Below are 19,661 nucleotides of genomic sequence, written 5' to 3' on the forward strand. Positions count from 1 at the left end.
AAAAAGCAAAGGCTGCACTAAGAAAAATCAGGAAGGAAAATGCAGCTCTCAAGAAAACAATGAAAATTAGGGACAAGAAATATAAGAAAACGTTTTCAAAAGACCAACTGAAGGCATTAGGCAGACTCACCACAAAGGGGATGAAATGGAGCAATGAGACAATTAAGAAGGCTTTAAAAATTTGCTTTGCGAGCGGACCAACGGGTTACAAAACTCTGCAGGAATTGAAGATTCCCCTTCCAGGAATAAGGACACTGCAAAGAAGGATGCAATGTGTTAAGTTTGAGCCTGGTGTGTTGACAGAGGTCTTTGATTTCCTAAAATTGAAGGCAGATAAATTGACAGACCTTGAAAGGGAGTGTGTGTTGACCTTGGATGAAATGGCAATCACACCAAGTGTGGAGTTAGACATGATTACAGGCAAACTGTACGGTGATGTGACTTTACCAGGTCACACAGGGGTGGCAACACATGCTTGTGTGTTTATGTTGGCTGGAAACACAACACGGTGGAAGCAAGTAGTGGCATATCATTACACTGGCAATTCTACCAATGGAGCAGAGTACAGGCCAATCATTATTGAGATAATACAGAGGGCAGCATCCATAGGGCTACATGTGCTTGATGTCACCACCGACATGGGTAGCCCTAACCGAGCCATGTGGAAATCCTTTGGGGTGGACCAAAATAAAACATCGGTGCCACATCCAGCAAAACCAGACAGGCAGCTCTATTTCATGCCCGATGTCCCACATCTGGTAAAAAATTTAAAAAGTGCCCTTGTCCGTGGGCAGGTCTTCATAATTCCTGAGGATGTTGTTAACAGAGAGGACCTCCCCTCTAACGAGGTTTCTGTGGTCCCCATTAAGGACTTATTGACCTTTCAGGAAGGGATGGCCTTAAAAATAGCTCCCCATCTTTCAGCTGCAGCCATCGAGCCAAGTCACTTTGATAAGATGAAGGTTGGTCTTGCTCTAAATGTGTTCAGTAAGGCTACAAGTGCTGGGCTGAAATACATGGTGCAGCAAGAAAACCGCCCTCTGTCATACCTGACGACAGCGTGGTTCCTGGAGCAGGTTGATCGTTGGTTTGATCTGATGTCATCTCGCCATCCAATTACAGCCCTGAGCAGGCTCAAGATGGAGGAGTACCAAAAGGCCATCACCTTCCTCCAGAACATCGTCCATCTGTTTCGTGGGATAAAGATAGGTCAAAAGGGAGGTTGGAAGCCTGTTCAAACAGGGGTGATAATGGCAACAACATCAATTTTGGCCATACAAGAGGAGATGCTTACACAAGGACACAGGTTTGTGTTAACGTCAAGGTTCACACAAGACTGCCTTGAAAATACATTCAGCTGTGTGAAGTCTAAAAATCCTGTCCCAACTCCAGTGGAATTCCATCATGCACTGAGAATCATATCTGTGGGGCAGTTCCTCACCACCATCAGCTCTGGGAGCTACCAGGAAGACCACAGTAGCTTTTTGGCAGACTTCCTGGACACAGGGGAGCCAAAAATCACTCCATCAGTCAGAGTGGAACAGCTGATGGCGGTGAACAGAGCAGCAGCACCTGACCTCACAAAAACTGAGAAATATATTCTCTTCCATCTTGCAGGCTACATCGTCCACAAAATCATCAAGTTTGCCAGCATTTGTGAAAAATGCAAAATTGCAACAGAGCACCATGATGAGAGTCCTTCTGGTGACAACAGCTTGTTAGTGGACTTGAACGACTTCAAGGCAGGTGCTCTTTGTCGTCCCTCCCAAGAAGCCTTTGACTTCATTCACCAAATTGAGGAACTATTTAGGACCAAGACTGGTTCCTCCCTCATGCAGCTCCCCAACGCAGTGGGTGTCTTGGAGAAAGAAGCTCAGGCCCTCTCCAGCAGGCTTCCGTCATGCTGTGGAGTACAACAAAAACTCGTAAAAAGATTTATACGGCTGAGGCTGAGAATTGAGGCAAAACAAATCAGAAATGACAGAAAAAAAATAAAATTAAAAGATGGCCATTTTGGAAGCAAGAGCCAATCCAAAAAGGTGAAAAGGAACAACAGCAGCCAAGCTACCACACCCAGCAACCCCCAAACAGATCCACAGCTGCAATCATTTCCATTAGCCGTTGCAATGGAAATATTTGGACTAAACATTGCTCTTCCACCTGCCAGCACCCAGCTAACATCACTGCCCCTCCACCCGTAACATCACTGCCCCTCCACCTGCCAACATCACTGCCCTCCACCTGCCAGCACCCAGCCAGAGGAGAGCAAACAACAAAAACAAGCAAGGTGTCCCGTCATGTACCTGGAAGTTTGGGTTGGCAAAATGGAGTAAGAGAGGGACTTGAAAAACCTTGGTGGCTCTCTACTCCTGTTGTTACAGTTGTCTTGGTTACAGCTCTCACGTGTTTTTTTGTTGCCATTTCCACATCTTTAGAAAATATGAAATAAAAAATTGAAGTGAAATCAACCTCTTCTCTGGAGAACAAACTTTGATTTCTCTGTCTTGTGAGTTTGCAGTCTTGCTCCTCCACCTGTAACATCACTGCCCCTCCACCTGCCATACAGTAGGTTACTAACAAGATTACTTATATAATACAGTGATAGAATACATGTTTAGTATGCTTACTTATATAAAACAGTAGTATTAAACTTACCTTGTGTTTTCACACTCACTTAAGTCCCTCTCCCTTTGCCATCAATCCAAAATCAGCTGAGCTGCAACATTATACAGGCAGGTAATAATCAACATAATCACAAGGACACAATATGGCTCTGCTAAAAACACTCACTATTACACGCACCAAAGTTATATTTATCTAATATTTAACTCCCTCCACCCCCGCATACAATCCCGTTTAGAAGCCCCTGTTCTCTAATTCAACAACGTTGGACCAAATGACATTAAGAGAACGGAATTTACAATTAAAAGGTTGTTCAACGTCTGTTGCTAACTTGCTTCGGTATCCTAGCTTGATCTGTTATCTGTAAACGTTCCCTAAATCTACTGATTTAGGGATAATCCACTGACATCCTTTAATACACATGTTAATTTGAATCAGATGTACTGATAATATCCGCAATATAAATCTTTAAACTTCTTCTTACCTTTAAAAGTCCGTCACGAACGGTTATTATGCTGCAACTCTACCGCTCTGCTAGCCTTGGCGCTAACTTCCGGGGAACGAATGAGAGGCTCCACGATCCGCCATTGCTGTAAAAAAGTGGTCCATTGGAGTGAACGGAGATGTCATAACTCTTCTATTATACGGCTCTGGACCAGACATAGAGAGAACGAACAAGAGGAAAGAAAGTTCATTTAAGTGGAGAAAGATATAAGAAGGTAAGTTTTGTTTTTTTATACATAGAGCGTCATATTTATATAGCTAGCGTTAGCGTGCCTAACTACTACACCAGCTGAGGGAGGAGAGCTTCACGTGAAGAGAAGATAAAGTGAGGGAAGAACATTGGAAAGAGATGACAAATCAAGTGCAGGCAAATAACACGGGCCATAGTGAGTACCGCGGAAAAAGGACATTTGAATTCTTAGCAGTTTGTTTATATTTATGTATTTGTGTATAGATGTTGCTACTATACAGAGCTTTAGCAATTGCCTGTAACTATGGTCATGCTAATAAAGCTATTGAATTGAATTGAGAGAGAAAGAGAGAGAGAGAAAGTGACAAAATGTGAAGAGGGACAAAGTAATGACAGGATAGTAGTGTGCATTAGACATTCAAGGAGAGAGAGAGACAAATCACAGATTCAACGGTGAACATGATGTATCTATTTATTTAGCTAACCACTATTTAGACTATGTGTTTTTGATTGACTTGATTACATGGATTTACTACATCAATGTATGTATTTTCAGGCCGCCATGTTGTGTCCTTTCTGTGGTCAACATCTGGGGACAGTTCAAGTGTTCTGTGGCTCCTGTGGCAAACATGTACAGTTTTTGGCAGAAGTTGAACACAACAGTAAGTTCACTTTTTGTTATTGTATCTGTTTCAAATGCAAGAAATAAGGATTCAACACACTACTCTGTTTAGAATACTAATTGCAGATGCATACACTAGTTATCAGCATGAAGGACACATTTTTTCATTGTCTGTTTATGTGAAATATGTAGAAGCCATCATTAAATTGTAGACCAACGCATGATTAAATACACAAAACAGCTTATATTATACATTCATAATTGTGTATTAGTTATATCTTTATAAAGAACATTATACATTTAGAATCAGATTTTGAGACAGTGAGCCATGACATGTTTTCTTCTTTTTCTCCTTGTGTTTTTGAACTATAGAAGTTGCAATCATCCTCCCAGCATGAAAGTATTCGTCATCTTTTGCAGCTGTTGATATTTTTTGTTAAATTAGTATCACGTTAACCAACAGTTGCCACGTTATCATAAAGATATACAGTATAAGATCATTTAATTGTCAAGTAAATCAAGCTGCAAAATCCATAAGCAGCTCCTATATTTACAGTACAGTATTGAACATAAGACAGATTTGCGAACATCATTACCTGCATTGTCGAACTTGAGGAATTTCCTGTCCTGTGGACCATCAAATATTCAGGAACTCACGCTTGGGACCACCAGTGTCCACTCCATCCTCAGTTTGTCCCTCATCGTCAGTAAACTTGCATCTGATGAGAGGGGTCCAATGAGGCCCGTTTGAAGCCGTGGATTGCTCCATCCCATACATTGGTTCTATTAATATTAAACCTGCTGCAAGAGGTATTTTAAATTGTTGCAGAGAGTTCTACAACAATGTCTGGCGCAGTCAGGTATTCTGTGCTGGGAAAGACAAAGTGATGTATTGTAATATTAAATGATGAAGTTAGTAATAAGATTTACAGTCTAGAATAAAAAGATTAAGTGATACAAGTAACAATTAATACATTTCCTCTGCAGTTTGCTCCGTTTCCTCTTCTGGCTCAGACTGGCTATCAATAATGATAAGTGCATACACAGTTGTGTAGTTGCTGCAGTGAGAAGACAGTTGAATAATTACTTTCAAATACATAATATATGCATGACAGTCATATTTGCAAAAGGATGTCGATCCTCTTCCTGTTTTTTTTAATACATTGGGTTCTAAACTGACAACAGCACTTTGTCATACTCCTGCACAATCCTTGTAAACATTTGAAATGGATGCAACAAACAATATCTGACCTTTGAAAAATATTTGTGGGTGTTTTTTGTATCGTCTTCACTAAGATGTTGTGGGTGTCCTTTGGAAATGTATGAAAGTATAATTGTTCTGCTTCCTGGCAATATTACCCACTGGGATTGGAGGCTATGCAAACAACCAAATGTACAAATAAAAATACACACCAAACAACTGTGTCACGATGCAACTGTCAACATCGTTTACCTATAGAAGGTGTTCTGACCCGGGGCAGATTGGACCTCTTCCTGGAATGGGGTTGGTTCTCCATCCTACTTTTACCCAATAAATAATGATGCAGTTTATCTAATGACAGTGTCATTAGCACACATTACAAAGGTATTTATTGATTTCATGTTCACAAATTCAAACCTACATGGTATAATTACATGTTTAATTAGTCTTACCCGATCAGACGCTGGTTGTGGGTGCCTGAGAGGTCTGATAAAGGTAAACAAAAAATATATTCAAACTACTGTACTGTTAAAACATTCTGCTTCTTGTGGCACAAAATAACATGTTGACAATGTTTTATTTTACCCTGGCAAACTGTTGTCCATTCTGGGAGTGCTCTGTTTATTTGGAAAGTCCCACACCTGCATACAACACACAAATGACTGACTGAAATAAAATAAATTCACTTTAATTAAGAATAAATGCCACGATAGATCCAAACTGACCACGGTGTCAGCAAGACTGTCTCCAGATGGCAACTTTGCAACAACCACACTGTCCTCGTCACTTGAAGAGGTTGTTCCAGTGTAACCTAAGAAAATAAAAGTGTCATGATTAATACTATACAAATAATTGTTCCCCTACGTCTGTACCTATCATCAAATGTTGGTTTGAATCCTGAATTATTGGATTAACATCAATCAGAAAGGATTCAATTGAAACACAAAATGTTTGTGAAATGTACATTATATTGTTGACCGTCTTTTTCACTCTCACATTAGGATTTAGGGCACAACAAACCAACATTGTTGTGAGAAAAAAGGTTAATTTAGAATTACAATCCTTAAGAGGGAATTTATATTTAGTTTGAACAGAAGGAAAGTTTGGAAGCTTTTGTTGATACTTAAATTCCATTTCTTCTGCCACTATTCATAAAAGACCATTTGACGTCATAAGTTCAACCACGAAGAGAAAGGAATGATGGGTGGAATGAATTGTGTTAAGAAATATAGACAGAACAACTGTTATGTTTACATTTGAACTATTATACAGTTTAGTGCTTTAAACAAGGGGGAATATATGTCAGAAGCACTTACAACTGTTTTCAACGGCTTCAAGAGTACAGATGTACAACGTAATTCGTTGGTAGGGCTTTCCAATGGCCTCTTTGTACATCTGTACTGTGAAAGGGGTGTCCGTTCCGGGGATATTTGTTATCACCCTCGCATCAGGGTACAACAAGACATGGGCACCATCTTCCAAGTCCTGGTTAAAGGCTTTCTGCTTTTTTATGGCAGCAGCCAACAGTTCTTCACATGCCCATTGAGGTTCAACATTAAGGGGAAGTGACCTCCCTCTCACAGGTTTAAGGCAGCCATCCATCCTCCTCATTACTCCAACAGAAATCTGCAAAAAGACAATAATATGCAAATGAATAAAACATTTTTTCGGACATTATATGAGAGTGGGGTGAGCAGATTTGAATGACAGATGTATTCATAATAGAAAACGTTGCATACCTTCACCAATTTCTGTTTATTTTTGGAGTTATGCCGTCCCTTTGTAAAAAAGGTCTCCCCCTCTTTTTTATTTCCCTATATTTTTGAAAGGACTCTACAGCTGAGCTTCCTGCTACAAAAAAACAGGAATAAAACATTCATTACTCTTCATTATGTTCAATAGGAGTCTCATCCTCAATCCCTTCTGAGGAACATCTTATAACACATTCAACAGTTGGTAAGCCACATAGTTTAGAGATGTATTTGTATAATAACAGAATTCGAACTTTTAAACCAAGTTTTCTATAAATACTTATTGTTTGGTAATAAAACGAACAACCTATTTACCTGCACTGGTGCTAGACTGTGCACTTAGATGCGCACTAGTGGTGGGCATCTCCTCAGGGACTTTGTTAGTCACATCTTTTAGAAATGTGATGTCTCTGCCACAGACACCACAAAAGCCATGCGAAGATGTCACGCTGGAACCACAGAATGGACAGTACATCTGTGGAGGAATAAAATGTAGGACAGCTAGGTTAAGTCAAAAAGAGTGGATATTTTTCGGCTACCTAAATATTATAATAGTATTAAAGAACGGTCTTTCAATTAACTCATCAGAAGCCAACCTCCTGTCTATCCCCCCACAAACCAAGCACCGAACCTGGGGGGACAGAGCTTTCTCCATCGCTGCCCCCTTCCTCTGGAACTCACTCCCATTAAACATCAGAGACTGCACCAACCCCCCCACCTTCAAAACACACCTCTTCAGACTGTCTTTTAATGTGGGAATAATGTTGTGTTGCTGTTTTAATATTTTAATTCAACTTTTTACATTTGATTTCCTTTTTATCACCGCATCGCATTTGCGGCTCAGTTGAGGCCCCCTCCACGAGGTGAGGGCGTGAGACCCCACCCAGTCTGTGTGATCTGCGTGTAGGGAGGGGCGTCCCGGTTATATACTATAGGCGCATTCACACTGCGGTACTTTTCCCACAAAGGTTCATGTGAACTTAGTTCATGTGAACTCTTTAGTTCGCATGAACTAAGTACAGATCGCGTTCACACTGGAAAAAGTCCCTGGGTGTGGATTAGGCAAAGTCCCCGGCCGCCCAAAGTCCCCGGCCGGAAGTCCCCGGAGTTGGGGACTGGCTTCAGTAGAAGCTGCTGGGACTCCCAGCAGCTTCTACTGAAGCCTTCCGAGTAAATCGCCAGAACGCCGACACCTCCTCATCTCCACCGCTCCCATGTTTTATTTTGTGTTGCCATAAGTTAGTCTCTCTGCGTTTCTGCGCTGGGCTAATGCTAATGCTAATAATGCTAATGCGAGGATAATAAAATGGCGGCTTCACAAAACTTTTTGGGAGTTTTGCGGGGCGTGGTTTGCAATCCTTCCAGCCAATCAGAAATATAGCTCTTTTCTCACAAAAGAGCCGCTCGACACTTACGAGGGGGTAAAAAGGTTCACATGAACTAATTTTAGTACCGGCTCTTTTTGGTGTGAACGCGATAAAAGAGTTCACATGAACTAAGTTCACATGAACCTTTGTGGGAAAAGTACCGCAGTGTGAAAGCGCCTTATATATCTACAGTATATTATGTCAAGAGTTACATTTAGGTGCACAATGGCTCTTGCAAACTCTTTGATCAAACACGCTAACGCTAGCTACGTAAATATGACGCTCTATGTATAAAAACAAAACAAAACTTACCTTCTTATATCTTTCTCCACTTAAATGAACTTTATTTCCTCTTGTTCGTTCTCTCTATGTCTGGTCATACATCAATCTGTTCCACGTAGCGCGCCCCCTAGAGGCCTGAAGCACTTCCGGAATGCTTTTTTTTTGTAATGTCTTTTTTTTTTTTAACGTTATTCGGTTGTATGTGCTTTTGACTTTGCATATCATTTCTGTAAATGCAGCGTTTTTCTGTTGTATGTGTTTTCAGGGTTTGTTGGTTTTTCATTTCATTATTTGCAGGTGTTTCCTGCTTATGTGTGTGTTTTTGGCCGTTGTTTAGCGTTTGCACCTGCCGGCCACCGTAGCGTTGACTTGAGGCAACACTGTACCATAATGGTAAGTTATGAAAAAAGAGAGTTATTGTTTCAAATTTGGACAACATTTATTTAAAAACACATGAAAAATACTAAATAGTCTCAACAGGTTAAATTGCATGCCAATTCAAATGTGAAAATCGTTATTTTTTATATTTTAACAAGATTACATGTCTGAATGTTGCCTGCAGGCACATTGTACCATTGTGAAACAACCTTTAGGAATAAATACGCGAAGAGCCTAGGCATCTTTCATCAAACTTTATTGAGCCATTAGACAAAATAGACTCACTGCTTGTGGAAGTTCATGAAGCAGTTATTGTCAGCAGTGAAGCACAGGTACATGACACACTTTGATCACTGCACTTTCACCCTTGCAGCCAGGGTATTTGCACCGGCCCTTTTTCTCCACCCACACAGGCCAATGGTCAGTGTGGTCTTGATGCACAGGTGTTGATGGCACTGATGAGGAAGAACCTCTGTGCTTCTCCTCAGCCAGGTCTCTGTCAACATTATGAGATGGTCTCCCCCTCTTTTTCAAGACTTTCCTCTCGTTGCAAAGACAATTTGCAACTTCAGCTTTGAATTTCAGCAGGCTGTACACTTCTTTCTTGGGGATGCCGCAGTCCTTGCAGTCCCTGCGGTACAAGAGCCACGCATTCACTAGAGTGAAATCCATCATGTGCAACACGATCTTGTGATGCCACTTCCTTGACCTGTCCTTTGTTCTGTAGAGAGCAATCAGCGAGTCTAGAAGATCCACTCCTCCCATACTTGTATTGTATGCATGCACGACACTTGGGCAGGTAACCTGCAATGTTTCTTTCTTTTTTTTATCCCATCTTTCCACAGATCGTTGGGTTGGCTTTAACATCAAATGTATCTTGGTTACATTGTAGAGATCTACGATGAAAGGTATGCTTTTGAACAGTTTATACCTAAACACACAATACCCCAATATCATGGTGAATCCATAATGGTACGATGTTGCCTCCAGGCAACATTTGCATTTTAACAAGTTTCCATTACCTAATTAGCTAATTAAGTATATTAAACTATTAGAAATGAAGGTTTACTCACCTATTATTGTGAATACATTTTTTTCCAGACAAGAAATGCGCAGGAAATGACGTTTTTAGACACATTTCTTGGAGAGAAATGGCTGAGCTGATCCTTGTGGGAAAGGCGGCAAACAGGGTCTTCAAATTGGCCGCCAGAGAGTCATGGGACAAATTCAAACACTACTATTGGTTCCTTATGGTCCTGCCTCTTTTTTAAAGTATTGCATCATAATTTGAGATGTATTGTGTGAATATAAAAGGCAAAAAATGGGTATGTTGCCTGGAGGCAACATCATACCATAGTAGAGGATAAAATGTATCCTGAGGGGAACATGAATGTTTAAAACAAAAGTCATGGCAATCCATCCAATGGTTACAGACACTTGTGGACCGACAGACTGACAACATCATTGATGGAGTTACACCTTGCAGTCTCCCATGGTTTACTTTTACCTGTGAGAATACATAAATTGATCATACCAAAACAGAATAACCTGTAAAAGCAATTCAAATGAAGAAAACATCAAATTAATGTGGATCAATCAATCAATGTTTATTTATATAGCCCAATATCACAAATGTTACATTTGTCTCAGTGGACTTCACAGTTTGTACAGAATATCAGTATGACAATACGACACCCTCTGTCCTTAGACCCTCACATCGTACAAGGAAAAACTTCCGGAGAAAACCCACAGTTTAAAGGGAAAAATGGGAGAAACCTCAGGGAGAGCAACAGAGGAGGGATCCCTCTCCCAGGACGGACAGACGTGCAATAGATGCCGTGTGTAAATTGAAAAGATAATACATTTGCAACATAGGTAGTCCAAATGTTTGGAAATGCATGTGTGTATAATAGGAAGATGAATCCACGAGGATATCCATCCAGGACTTATGATCCAAGACCACAGCCACGACTCAAGATCCAGGGCTCGCGATGCAGGACACAGGACCGCAGCAACAGGATCATCCATGACTCCGGATCCCAGCGTATATAGACACCAAAAAGAAAGACATTTGGGGAAGCTGGGTTAATCGGAACATGAGTACACAGGTATAGACAGAGAGAAGGAAGAAGTAAGATGTCCCCCGACAAACTAAGCCTATATCAGCAAAACTAGGGGCTGAATCTAATCAGCCCTAACTATAAGCTTTATCAAAAAGGAAGGTCTTAAGCGCACTCTTAAAAACGGATAGGTTGTCTGCCGCCCAAACACAAACTGGAAGCTGATTCCACAAATGTGGAGCTTGATAAGAAAAGGCTCTGGCTCCCATTGTACTTTTAGAGACTCTAGGAACAACCAACAACAATAGTGTTAAATTAAATTGAAGTATGGACACATCATGGATCAAGGAATTCTCAATACAGCTGCGTAAATGTCATCTCTGGGAGTCTATTTTTAACAATATTCCCATGAAATCAGCATACTTATACCAAATTGATTTCTTAAAACAAATCCTGTGCTGAAATCAGCGACTTTAACTGACAGGGTGGAGTATAAAAGTCCTTATGGCATCGTAATTGTACCCATCATCAGTTTAATGCAGTAACCCATGAACTACGCTTATGAGTTATCAGGTTAAAGGACTACGACATCTGGCACTCCACTCTCTGTTTCACATCATTAGCAGCTCATTAGTGGCGATGGTACAACTGAGCTTGCAGAAGAAATATTGGATATGAAAACATCCAATCCTTATCCGAATAACTGCACACAAATTATGCTTCATATTCAAGGCTCTAAAATCAAAACGTCTCAACATAAAACAATGTTTTCAACCAATTAATGATGCTTTCCTTAGCCTTATTAGCCAGGTAATAAAATCTGCAACTCACAAAGCCTGCATTTGTCTTGCTCTTTCTTAAAACAATAATATATTGTTTAAAGAACTACATACATTTCAAGATAATTTACATTCAGTTGTGTAAGCTAACAGGGCAGTAGCAGCAATTGTTGGGCTTTGCAAGGGATCAGCTATGACTGAAAGTTGAGTATGCCATACAAAAATCAACACTGAAGTGTTATTATGTGAAGGTGGACAGGGTCTCTGGACTAACAAGGGGAATGGCCTGAAACCACAGACAAATAAAGTGCTGCATGCATTTTCTAACATTGGATTGATAATCATGTCCCTGGGGTGCGTTATGACATTCCGTGTTTTACTGAAAGTGCATTTGAGTGAGTCAGCTTGGTTCGACTGCCCTGCACTCACTACCTCTCTCTATTACCATAATGATGACTCAGTCCTGTTCTCTACCACCCTGTCCTGTCCAATCCTGTCTGAGTCCTCTGCTTTCATGGCCTCTCCTTCCCTCCTCTCCTGTCTCTCCTTTCACTGTCCCATCCTTTATCACCTTGTCCTGTCGTCTCCTATTCTTAGACTGCTCTGTCATCCATTGACCACTCCTCTCCTTCTCCCAGGAGAATATCCCTGCGGTTATTCACTTCCTCAATTTGCTGACACAACCTCCCATAGCTGTCGGATATAGTGTTTTGACTTAATGAACATGTGGATTTTTAAAAAAACAATCAACCTAATATCCTAAATGCTCCATAATGAAAACTATTTACTTTAATTCAAGGTTATACTTTGAAATAGACAATGGTTTTTAATTGTGAATATGTGAAGCTTTAACACATTTGGTTAATGAGCTGCATTATCCATTCCAGTGAGGAAAACAGGATTTAAATCATACTGTTGTATTAGGGGACACAATGTGATCTGTCTTCATTAATCGGCACACTGATCAGTTAAACTTAGTCAATGGATACTAGCCAAGTGTGTAACCAAGCTGTTCTACCTTCAGCAGCTCTCCATTTCCTCCTTCCTCCCAGCAATCGGATCTCATGTGTCGAGGCCGAAAATAGAATCTGCTGCATCATATTCCCTGTCCTCCTGGTAAAGTGGCTTAACACATGCTGTGACTGCTCGTTTAGGTGAAACTGTCCTGGATTTGACAGAGGTTTTTCCAGAGAGACTGCACTAGATGTATAAATAGATGGAATATCTTAATCCCAGAAAATGCACATTCTGGAGTTTCTTTCCATGCAGTGGTATCCTTAAAGGTCTCCTATTATTCTCTTTTTCATCAATATATTATAGGTCTCAGATATATACAAAACATGTCTCTGAACTCCAATGGTGCTCTAGGAGGGGACTCAGGTGACAAAGTGGACGGTTGTTACCTTGGTTGGTTATTGGCTAATGGTTGCACAACCCAAATAAACATTGTGACATCACAAAGTGGCCAAAATCTGATCAGCTCATTTTCAGACACTTTTTTATATAAATGGATCAGGACAAAAAGAGAGAATCTTTTTTTCTTGAAACTTTCCTAATCTCTTTTCACAGAGGGGAAACATATCTATGTATAAAATACATGAAAAAGTGGATGTTGCATAATAGGTCGTCTTTAAGGTAAAGTGATAACATCTTTGCTCCGAATGAAAGGGATGGAGTTATCGTGCCATTGTGCACAATCTCTGATATTAGATCTGATAATGGTCTTCATTTCCTCCACTAAGCTTTGTGAGAAACATATACATTTTCATCATCGCAAGAAATGTGGGAAATATCTGCAAATCACAACTATAAATACATTAATAATTGCAAAATAGACTGCAGCCACATTTTTCCTAATGCATAGCTTTTGATAAAAAAAAAGAAGATAATTAAATGCAGAAAATACAGTCTTTTTAAATACTTATCGCACCTGTGTCAAAAATACTGCCAGGATGGTTTCTGTGAGTGACTGAATAAATCAAAATGGGAAATATAATTTTGGGATGTTTCCTGGCAGGGCTTAAAGACTGTTAGATGGCAGCATCTGATACTCTGAACCTGCCAGAGTGAAATGATAATGGATTTATACCAAGGGCAAAAAGGCAGACTCAGCCTGTTGGGAACATCTAGGTCACATCCAGGAACAAATCAGGCAAATATGTAATGACACACAATATGTCTGACTTGAATAAATGTGGATGTAATAAACAACCTCCACATGAAATTCAAGAACTCTTCCCTAATAAATATGGCATAATCCAACAAAAATACACTAAATTGTTAAATGTTTCCTACTTCGAAATGAACAAATACAAATCACAAAAAGCAATACAACGCATGAAACAAAACACTGAAAGAATAAAACTCACCGGATGTAGAACCCCAAAATGGTCGTCCGGCCTTGCCCTTGATTTCGAGTCCTTTTTTCAATAGTTATGGTTCTCATATCAAGAGATTAACTTAAGGCGGACGATGTATAACATTAATAAGGAGCTTAATGCTTTCCACTTTTTCAATTGGAGGCTTCTCCATTACTCTTCCATGTGCCCCCACAAACATTTCCTTTCTCTCCACCCCAAACATTTATTTTCCCTTGCCCCCCCAGGCCACGCCCCTTTCACCTGACCAGGGTTAGCTTTGTGAACAAATACATGGCAAACATATATTTGACAGTCCTGCAGTGCACTTAACTTTGCTAGGATTTTAAGCATTCAATCATTTGATGTTTATTTTAAAGTGTCCTTCCCTAATTGTGTGTTAGTGTCACAATACATGGGGTGGATCTCTCCTTTTTCAAACATCAGAAGGAAGACATTTAATCCTTTAAAATCATTAAACTAAACATTGAAAATCAGACAGTCCAATGATCAGTGGTTTGATATCTAATTGTTTACCTGTAATCAACATATTGACGCTAACTCTACTGTGCTATCAATCAGGAAATTGATCTCTGGTTTATATAAGTTACAAGTGGTATTGATTTATGTGTGCCTTTGAAGACTTGTCTTTTTTTGTTTGATTTTGTTGCTATGTCTTTATCAATTGCATTGTAAAATATTAGGAGAATTCAGGATGGTTCATTTTAAATAAGGTTGTATTTTACGCTTTCAACCCAATCATTAAAAGCAGTGTACTACATTTTTTAATTATGACTCAGTAAGACACAAATATATGGTTTAACATTTATCTAAGCAAGGCTTTTATAGTTATTTACAGCAAACAGTAGAAGCATTTTAATAAATGTTACATCCTGACTGTCTAATCATCAACACTATAATTTCTTTACTGCCTTTAACAGGAACAGTGTCTGCCATTTCCATGTCATTTACAACTTAAAGCTTTAAGCTGCCTCTAATATTTCCACTAAGTGATACTGCTGTGACATTAACAATAAACACCCCGACTCCCTTTAATGTAGACATGTTGTCATCGCAATGTCAATCCCAGTTATAATCATCATCGTCCAACGCTGAGGCTCTAAGAAGCATTCAGATAATGTAGCAAACACATTTTTCCATGTTGAATGAATGACAAGTCAATGATATTGTACATGCTCTGCCTGACACCACATATATTTAAAGGTATGTGGAGTTTATGACCACTAATGGCGCATTTCCACTACAGCGCGGTTTAAGCGTGCCGTGCCTGGCCCGTTTTTGGTTGCGTTTCCACTAGGCGTAGTTCCGGCTAGCGGGTAATTTTTCAGTTTTCTGGCTCTCCAAAATCGAGGTTCTTTCCAGGCCAACAACCGGGCTGAGTATGCTAAACTAGTGAGAATCGCTGGCAACTGTGAAGTAAAAACTTCTTTGCAGCAATGTTGAGCGCATCATCAAATGAGGGAAACTGGATTCGCCTGTCAATACACTGATATTTATTGAGAGACCAGATGATTACAGATGTACAATTAATGATTGTTTTTGTATTCCCAATGAACAGATATGTGTTAAATAGTGGTGATAAATATATTTTATCAGATTGATATTTTCAGATTTATAAGGTATTGGACAATAAGATATTTCTAATATTATAACAGACAATGTTACTATCCTTAATCATTACCAGGTAAGAACAGATGTTTTGATATTGATTACAGTTGATGCTCTGAATAAAGAACAGATGTTTTGATTTTTTCCTTTTCAGGTCGTTATACAATAAAATGTTTGATTCTTCCTTTTCAGATTGTTAAACATTTTGAGAATTGTTTAGTTTTCCCTTCAGATTTTGAAATGACATAATGATTGATAGTTGAAGTAATGTAATTAATTAAATATCATGCCTTACTCTTGAATAAAGCGTAATGAAATAAAAGTAAAGTAATGTTAAAGATTGAGGACACTGTAATTTTACAGATTACAGATTGATCGATTCATCACTGTGAATGTATACCTTAACTCGGAACCTTAGCTGGATCTCTCATGATTCTGATTTATACCTCAATTGGATTTCTCATAATCCTAAATTATACCTCAATTGATTTCTTATAATCCTAAATTCTAATTGTGTTTTTTAATAAGTAATTGCCTTAAAGTAAATCTTTAAGATGTAAGCTGATTTAGAATCTGTGTTTGATGAAGGAGATTAACTGAGTGATAAATGATAAAAGATCTTATTTTTGAAACATATATTTTGCTATAATATTTTGTACCCCATGTGTTTATTATTGTACCTTTTGACAAAAATGCCAAGCACTGAAGAGAGATGATTTTTATTATGATTGACTGTGTTCAATCATGGTGATTGAAGTGTTTTTCAATCTTGTTCTATTTTTAATGTAATGAATGTATCTGAGCCCACCCAACTCTGAGGACGCCTATTGATTTTAAGTATTGACTGAAATATTCTTAGACTAATGTTAATTGGTTATCAATAGATTGATAAAAAGAGTGAATCTGTAAGAGAATATTTTAATCTGATCTGTTTATAGAGTCTTTTATGGTTCCTTAGAGTCTGTGATACTGCAAACATCTGCTTGTAGTCAGTCAGAGACTCCTCTATAGGTTGAGGACACAGGTCAAACGCTTCTCCTATGTCCGTGGGGGGTTGACCTGGCAGCATCTCTTTGAGACAAGCAGACCATTGTCTCGCATCGGCTATTGATTATACGCGGGCTTTCTGGGAGCCCGCCTCTCCTCGTGTTGGTTAGATGTTTTGTGTCTTTTGGGGCAGAGATTACCTTGGTGGAGCACAAGGACAGTGTGAAACTAGGATGATCTCCCGGCCGTGTGTAATTGTCTGTCTCTCAATAAATATCAGTGTATTGACAGGCGAATCCAGTTTCCCTCATTTGATGATGCGCTCAACATTGCTGCAAAGAAGTTTTTACTTCACAGCAACTACAACAAAATGAACATATTTTACTGTGATTTAATTGTAATACACGTTTCAAAAGGATGCCGAAGTAAAAACATACTGATACCGGTTAGTAAAAACCATGAATTAATGCTTTGACAAATCTGCAGACAGACGGCAGGCGAAAAACCTTTTAAAATGTGTGTTTTCTAAATGGAGATCGGCTAAGCTAACGTTATATATGCTCCGACCGTCCACACTCACAACAACGGCCTACAGACATAAATAAACCAGTGACTGTATTCGCCATGACACAGGCAGTCTGTGGTTTGTACTTGTTTAACCTTTGTCTAGTTTCTGAACAGATATGAGGAGCTGTGAGCTCTGAGGGCTAACAGCTAACGGCTGATGTTGGTTTTGTGTTTCGCATTGAAGATGACGTCACGGCTCCGCCTACACTGCGTTACTATAGTTACTACCCCAGTTCCTAAACTGTAATGGAAACGCAGCATAAAGTGAGCCTGGCCTACCAAGGCCTAACTATACCGTAGCCTACTAAGCCGTGCGAGGCCCTGCAGTTGAAATGCGCCATAATAGGGTCCCCGTTTTATTGATATGAGGTCCATGATGTCTCTATGATGAGTAAGTGGGCTTTTATCTGTAACACTTGATACATTGACAAATGTTAATGATGAATTGCTTGGATTTTGTTTAGTCTTTCTAATTCTGATCGTCAAACAGCATATAATGCAGCGTTTATACACACTCCAGCAATTATTAACTTTTACGCTGTGGGAACTAAATCCCCTGGGGAGACTATTACACTATTGCATTACTGTTGCATGTCCGTCTAATGTTGAAGTACCCTGCTGGTTTAATTGAAATGTGGGGTAGCAATTACAATGCTGTATCTGTATAGGGATCTTTGATGTTTCAGTCCTAAATAATTACCCCAATATCAAAGAGAAGTCTCATAGCAATCCCCAACTTTTGCCCAATAATGGGTGCTGTGGTTCAAAAGGAAACATACTTGTTATGTGCCATGCAGCACAGCTCAGCAGCCCCCCCGCTGTGAAGCTCCAGGTTTCATCTGATCATGGTCTGACCTGTGGGATCACCTATGATCAAAGCTTGTAAGTGTGAACCTTCCTTTGGACTTACAAAAAAAATACCCAAGAAACCCTTGTATATAAATGCAAAAGGGTCACAGTGTCTGTCCTCAGTTTCTTTTGTCTTAGCAGATCATTAAAATCAAATGTTATTTATAAAACACAATATCACAAAACACATGCCTTGGATTTTTACAGTTTGTGAAGTTCTACAAACATAAATGACAGTGTAAAAAATACAATTAAACACTCAGGAGTATATGTAAGGTAAGCCTGAGCCAGCCCTTCCCTTACTATAAGCTTTATTAAAAAGTAAAGTCTTCAGCCAGCTTTTAAGATAAACAGATAACCCTTGTATACAGTATAAACAACATGAATGACTGTAAGAAAACCTAATAATATGACAAGAAATATCGATTGGTTAAACTGTAATGTGAATGCAAAAACAAATAATATACAATAAAATATAAGACCCAGGATGATGTCCAAGGCAAGCCTGGGCCAGCCTATAAGCTTTAAAAAATAAAGAGGAAAGTAATCTGTAAACATCTGTATCCATGATTTAATGTAATATTAACGCTCTGACCTAATCAAAACCCAATTCATAAAATTATGAGTGTTTACACCGATGCAAGATTTCATCATCAACATTAGAACTCAGCTAATTTCCAGTTGGGTTCTACAGTCAGGTTTTAAAACATTTAAATACTAAAAAATGCAGATGTCACTGTTCCACTTAGTCACATTAAGCAGCTTACAATCAGAACAAGCCTCTCCAGATCCCTCACTCATTACGGTGTCATTCAGGGGGCACAGCAGCCCAGGTCCTTCAATGTGGAAGACAATAGGTTATCGTGATAGGCCTCTGTACTGTAGTGATTGTCCACATTCATTTGATCTGCTGGACAATTACTGCCCCATATAAAAGCTATGTGTGTGTGAGAAGCAGTGTGTCAGTGCATACATTTGTGTTGACACAGATGCTGGCAGACGGTGTTCGTCATTCTCCATGTCACCAGAGCATCTGCCTGCACACTCCTCCAGGCACTGTGGTTCAATCAACAACAGCTGGTTATTACAGCAAAAGGAGGAAAGCGAGCTCGACTCTTTAGGCTTCAGCAGACTCTAGCTGAGGCCTCAGCCGTCCGACGCCTGCCGCTTCACAGCTAAAAGGAACATTTCAATCCTTTCTTTAATTCAAGACGAGCCCTGTTGCAAAGCATGTGCATGCTGTGGTTGACAGTTTAAATGTTGTCTCAAGGAAATGCTATACATTTTGATGATGTGGTCACAGTGCTATAGGATACAGTGTCAGGATCATTCCTATTGTCCGATTGATATGTAATATGTTCTGGTTTTTCTAAATTAGCATTCCCGTTATTGTGAGCCTATTCACATGTTCTTTTTGGAATATTATTATTTGTTTTTAGCGTGGCATTGCAACATCTGCCCAGGGACTATACAGATGAAAAATATCCTCTTGGCTTACTAATATAATTTATAAATA

At 39.4% G+C, this 19,661-nt stretch overlaps 2 long non-coding RNA genes across 3 annotated transcripts; one reads left to right on the forward strand and one right to left on the reverse strand.

The window, feature by feature from the left end:
- The first annotated feature begins 3,279 nt into the window (after positions 1-3,279).
- LOC117551763 lies at positions 3,280-5,363 on the forward strand. The gene is made up of 3 exons (XR_004569848.1): positions 3,280-3,341; positions 3,873-3,978; positions 4,311-5,363. It is a non-coding gene; the product is annotated as an uncharacterized LOC117551763 (long non-coding RNA).
- A 402-nt stretch (positions 5,364-5,765) lies between these two features.
- Positions 5,766-6,946, reverse strand: LOC117551764. Of its 2 annotated transcripts, XR_004569850.1 has the most exons (4): positions 6,879-6,946; positions 6,456-6,765; positions 5,865-5,950; positions 5,766-5,780 (listed from the first exon to the last, which is right to left on the reverse strand). It is a non-coding gene; the product is annotated as an uncharacterized LOC117551764 (long non-coding RNA). The 2 variants fall into 2 exon arrangements; XR_004569849.1 differs by having other exon boundaries at positions 5,780-5,950.
- Between the last annotated feature and the right edge of the window lie 12,715 nt (positions 6,947-19,661).

The sequence above is a fragment of the Gymnodraco acuticeps genome, unplaced genomic scaffold (assembly GCF_902827175.1).
Source record: "Gymnodraco acuticeps unplaced genomic scaffold, fGymAcu1.1, whole genome shotgun sequence".
In the NCBI taxonomy this organism is placed as follows: Eukaryota; Metazoa; Chordata; class Actinopteri; order Perciformes; family Bathydraconidae; genus Gymnodraco; species Gymnodraco acuticeps.